This window comes from Quercus lobata, chromosome 6 (genome assembly GCF_001633185.2).
Source record: "Quercus lobata isolate SW786 chromosome 6, ValleyOak3.0 Primary Assembly, whole genome shotgun sequence".
NCBI classification, from domain to species: domain Eukaryota; kingdom Viridiplantae; phylum Streptophyta; class Magnoliopsida; order Fagales; family Fagaceae; genus Quercus; species Quercus lobata.
The window spans coordinates 10,965,222-10,971,528 of NC_044909.1; positions in this window are offsets into that span (position 1 = coordinate 10,965,222).

Here is a 6,307-nt window from a genome sequence, read left to right on the forward strand (position 1 = left end):
GATAATGGGAATGAATTTCGGAAAAACTGCTTCCACGTTTGGAAGTAGTGGGCTTATGTGATAAATTCCGTTTCAGTCAAGTTTGGCTAAATTTCTCTAACGCTTCGATTTGTTTCGATAGAAAGTTTTGTGTAAAGATAGTTTTTCGTGTTTTCCAGTATTTTGTAGTATAAAAAAAGATGAGTCACAAGAAAACTATCTTTGGTCAACATAAAAAATATGGCTTATTTTTAGACATTGTTTTTCATTAAATTTTTTTGGAAAACAACTTTATTTTATAGAAAGCTAAATAAGGGAAGTTAGGAAACTGTTTTTCAACTCATTTAAAATTGTTACCAAACATTGGAAGATGAGATAGTTTTATAGAAAATCATTTTTGAAAAATGACTCATTTTCTAGAAAACATCATTGCTGAAACAAACAGAGCGTAAGTATTGAATTCCTTTCTCATGGATGAGCATGATGTCTAGATGACATATATATTGTGGACGGTGCTATGTAAGGTTAGATGACCATATAGACAGTCTGTCCATTTTATTCCATATCAGTTATCATGATATATTGCTATTTTTTTTTTTGTTGAGATTTATGATATATTGCTATTGATATATAATAAAAATCCCATAAAAAAAAAGATATATAATAAAAATGAAATTAGTAATAGTGGTAGCTCAAGGCTCCAATAAAAAAGCCCCCATCTTGTAAATTAGTAATCGATTTCCAAAAAAAAAAAAAAAAACCCAATAAGAAGGCCCCAATCCCGATATTTGTATTTGACAGAAATATATTATTTTTTATATTAAAAAAATATTTTAGATCTATTAAATTAGTCATATTATTAATTGAAAAGAAGATGTTAACAATATTTAAGTACAAAAACTTATTTAATAATTTTGTATCTAAGGAAGCAGGAATCAGTTAAATACAGTATTCAGATGTAAAATTAATAATTAAATATGAAAGACTCCATTTAAAATTATCACCTTAGACTTTAAGTTGTATTGAGCCAGCACTAAGTAGTAATGGATCAAATGTAAAAATAATATTAATCTAATCACAACTTGGTATCTTACCATTATAAAATAAGATTAGGAATGGATCAATGTATTGCTCTTTAAATAAGATTAGGAATTACAACTGATCATGATTACTTTGGGTAAATGATACCCTAAATAAGTCGCCAATGTCTCTTCTAAAAAGTGGAGTGCTTGGACCGCAAGTGCCAGCAAATCCATGAATCTCTTTTTTTTTTTTGGATGGGAATCCATCCAATCCATGAATCTCATAGTTCTTAATCTAAGCTGTGGGTCAATTTTCACTTCATGATTACTTCAACTTGGGTCCCAGTAGAACATGAAGTATTGGTTAATGACGTGCACACCACTCACGTAGTCAGATGCCCGTATGAGTAGTGTTACATTTATAACATTTTTATAATAAATTCTAGATAGTAAGTTGTTATTGGTTTTAATTTGAATCTACCGTTGATATTACATTTTTACCCATCAATAACACTAACATGTCTCTTTCTAGTAACAAAATATAGATGAAAATCGTTCTTGGATTTCCATTTATCAAGTTATCAAGTGATAAAGGTTAAATTCTCAGATTCTTCAACAAAATAAGCAAAATAAAAAGAAACAACTTGGACGATTAAGAAAGTTATGATATGTGCTTCATAAAGATACTTTTTATAATTAAGTCAATAAACTAACTAGAGCATTCACATCAAGAATGCTATAATGCTAAAAATGCTATTAATAACAACCAACACACAAAAAAAAAAAAACACTACATCAAACATGTCAAATGCTACACATTTTGACACTCGGCTACAATGAGTTGCCATCTCTAACAGCTCACTGTAAGAGCATTCGCATTCGGAAATTCTACCACATCTTATTTTACCATCCCAAAAAGTCACTTTATCAATTATACAATATAATTTTACAATACTCCCAGCATCCTAACTTTTATTTTACAATAAAACACATTAAAAAAAATATTTCTACATAATAAAATAATATATCCCAAAACCCAAATAAAAACAAAAACCCAAATCACCTGCTACCACCACCACCATGAAGAACATACCCAAATCGAAACCCATGGCCACGCCACCACCCCACGGCAAAAATACAAACAAATGAAACCCACATCTACCACCATGAAACCCACCTTTGCCACCACAACCAGAGACACCACCCTGGCAACAACACACCCACCACCACCATGCAAAGAAACCCACAAATAATCAAAGAAAAATCCATTCAAAACCCCCATCAAAACCTATCGGAAGCTGGTCTCCACGCCTCCACTGGCGTTGTCTCCATAAACACGGCCTTACGCAAGATCAATACACAGCCACAACCATGGCCCCATGTCGCCATTGCACCACCATGACCCAAAACCCACTCCCACAAATCAAAACCCCACACCCACACCATCGGACCCCATTACAAATCACCCCACAACCCAGATTAACCTAGACCAAGCTAACCCAGATTAACCCACCATCATAGACCACCCCAAAACCACCGACCCAAACCCACGCCACCATTGACCACCGACCTAGACCCACGGCGTTGCCATTGAACACTGACCCAAATCCACACTGTTGCCATTGATCCCACTCCAAAATCAAACACTTGATCTTCTTGTACCCCCCGAACTCAAACCCAATCTCCTTGAACCAAAGGTATGATCTAACCATGCCATGACTTTACAGAAAAAAACACCACCACTGTGACCTTGCCATGTCGAGATCCACCACAAATAGGCCATCACTGCACACCAAGAGAAACAGGGAGTGGGAGACAAAGAGATAGATTGGGAATGAGGGAGAGAGGACTAAAAAACACAAAAAATAAAGAGAGAGAAAAAGACAGATGGAATAAAAAACTAATATTTTGTTTTAGAATTGTGCTACAGTGCAATTCTAGAGGTAGAATTGCACTGTAGCACTATTGCAAAAAAAATTGCAATAGTTGATTTTTAGAAATTCGGATGAAGTTTGGTTTTTGTGTGAAAATGGTAAAACTTTCTTACATATGCCATTTAGCATGTCCAGTGCGAATGCTCTAACTGTGTGTTTAATTTTTTTTTTTTTTTTTAAATCCCACATGCGGGCTCTTTCTCATCAAACACTGCCTCTCCATTTTCTTTTATGGTTCTCCCTTGTCAACCCACGCTGTCATAAAACCAAACTCATCCCTTCTCCCTCTGATTGAACCCACCCAAAAACCCAACACCATCTCTTCTCCCTCTGAGGTCATGAGGCAAGGTAGTTTGTCGTCTGATTTGATGGGTTTTGTGGGTCTAATTTGGTGGGTCTTGGTGGCTAGTGGGCCTGTCTCAGTGGTGCCAGTTCTTTCTCATCTCGGTGGTGGTGTTTCTCAATGGCAATTTCCTGGGTTCATTGATGGGTCTCGCTGGTGTCTTGGCTGCGACTTTGTCTCATTGGGTTGTTGGGTAACGATGGTGGGTTTAGTGGTTGGTGTGCCATGGGTTGAGGCTGAGAGAGGATGAGTAGGAGAAAACGATGGTTGTGTTGGTGGGTAGTTGTGCTATAGGATGAGGCCGGTGAGTGGTTGTGCCATGGGTTGAGGTTGGTTGTTATTAAAATTGAAGAAGGTTAACATGGTGGAACAAGCAGAGTCAAGAAGAAAGAAGGAAAGACTAAAGGGGAGTCCACGTGTTAGAGAAACAAGAAGAAGCAAATAGAAGTGACAGATTTCAAATTGTAATTGGATGTATTGATAATTAGTTAGTTAGTTATTTTTGGAGGGAAAATTTGTTAGCCTCTGTTAGCCCCTGTTTTCGTGTATATAAAGCATAGGTGATAATTATTTTGTAATCACTTTCATTTTCATCAATCAAAGAGTAAATTCAGTTTTTCAATCTCTCTCTTTTACTCTGTTTCTAATATGGTATTAGAGCAAGTTTTTCGAGTCCTGTTCCATTTTCTTAGTTCCCAAACAGAATTTAGTGCTTGTTTTGCTTTTCTTTTCTCATCTATGGCTTTCGATTCCACAACCAACACTCAATCTCAAACTACGCATTTAGTACCTACTTGAAGTGCAACGATAGCAGATGAATATGCAAATAATCCTTTCTTTCTTCCCGCGAATGAAAATCCCGGTCTCATGCTCACATTGCAACCACTCACTGGTCCAAAAAATTACATGAGTTGGGTGTGATCTGTATTCTTGGCTCTAAGTTCCAGAAACAAGTTTGGTTTTGTGGATGGATTGATTGCTGAGCCTGATTCATCTTCTTCATTGTATATTTCTTAGAGTAGATGGAATACCACAGTACTTTCTTGGTTAATGAATTCACTTATTCTGGATTTGAAGGCTAGTGTTATGTACAACAACAATGCCAAATATTTGTGGATTGATCTCAAAGATAGGTCTCAGGGTAGCACTCCAAGGTTGTTTGAGCTTCGGAAGGAAATTGCACATCTTGCACAAGGATCACTTTCAGTAAGTTCTTACTTTGCGAAATTCAAGACCTTGTGGTATGAGTATGCTAATTACTAGCCTTTTCCAATCTGTACATGTGCTTGTACTTGTGGTTCTAAGTTTTCTCAACTTGATGCTCATCGTAAGGAGCATGTTTTTAAGTTTTTGATGGGACTGAATGATGGTTATGGCCATGTTATAAGTCAGATTTTACTAATTAAACCTTTGCCCTCTCTTAGCAAATTGTGTTCTCTGATCTTGCAAGAATAGAAGAGGAGAAACATTGGTCAAAGTTTCAACATGATTCAATCAAGTGATGTTGCTGCTATGTATGTGAATAATAGTAGAGTTTTTCTTGGTCATCAAAGACAAAAGAATGGAGGTAAAGGGGGTAATGGCAAGAAAGATAGGCCTATATGCACTTATTTTGGCTTCACTGGACACATAGCTGATAAATGCTATAAGCTCCATGGTTACGCTCCTGGTTACAAGCCAAAAGGAGGTAACAAGGCCATGACAAATCAGGTTGCTTTAATGCAAACCACAGGAAGCTGTGGATTTGATCCAAGTGTGCATTCTGGTTTACTGTTTGGTGGTATGCATTCTGGTTTTTTGCCTGGAGGAGCTTTGCAAGGTGCTGGTGTTCAATCAAATTTGGCTTCATAGAACCATGTTGGTCACTTTGGTAGAGGTTCTTTTGTGCAAGCTAGTCCACAGTTATCATTGTCACAGGCTCAATGTGAGCAATTTCTGAATTTTCTGAAGTGCCATATGGTTGCCGGATCAAGCAATGATGCTTAGACTGGTCACCAAGCTGCTTCTGTTATGACTTCTTACCCTTCCATTCCACATACTTTACCTTCCACATCATCCTCTCCTTCTACTTCATCAAAATTTTCAGCTAATTCCTTCTGGATTCCACCTAATCTTTCCCATTCTATCTTTGCTGCTCAAGTAGTTGATAGGCAAGCGTATAAATCCAATACTTGGATCATTGATACAGGAGCAACAGACCACATGGTTCATTCTGTTGCTCAATTGACTTCAATTACGTCAATAGTCCATACTTATGTCTATTTTCCTAATGGGGAACAAGCCTTAGTCACACACATAGGCATAGTGCATATTTCTTCCACTTTAATTTTAACTGATGTCTTGTGTGTGCCCTTTTTTACATTCAACTTGATTTTTGTTAGCAAACTCACAAAATCACTCAGCTGTTGCCTCATTTTTCTTGGTGAATGTTGTTTTATTCAAGACCTTGCTCAATGGAGCATGATTGGTTTAGGTAAAGCACACAATGACCTATTTCTACTGCAAGATTTAGGTTGTAGATCTTCTGCATTTGTACTTGCTGTTGCTGTTACTTCTGGTTCTTAATCAGATTTATGGCGTAGTAGATTAGGACGCCCTTCTCATTCTAAACTTCAACTGTTGAAGCAACTTGTACATGATGTTAATATCAATAAAACTGCTTCTTGTTGTGATATTTGTCATTTTTCAAAAGAGAAGAAACTTCCGTTTACAACTAGCACTCATGTTTCAACTCACCCTTTTGATTTACTTCATTGTGATCTTTGGGGTCCATTTGCTACAAACACTGTTGATGGTTTTAGATTTTTCTTAACAATTGTGGATGCTTTACTAGATGCACTTGGGTATATTTGCTCAAACATAAGTCTAAAACACAAATGTATCTTCCACAATTTGCTTCTATGGTGTCTACTCAGTTTAATTGCAAAGTCAAAACTATAAGGAGTGATAATGGAACTGAATTCTATCTTAAGGATTTCTTTCAATCAAATGGCATTTTGCATCAGTTAACTTGTGTTAATACCCCTCAA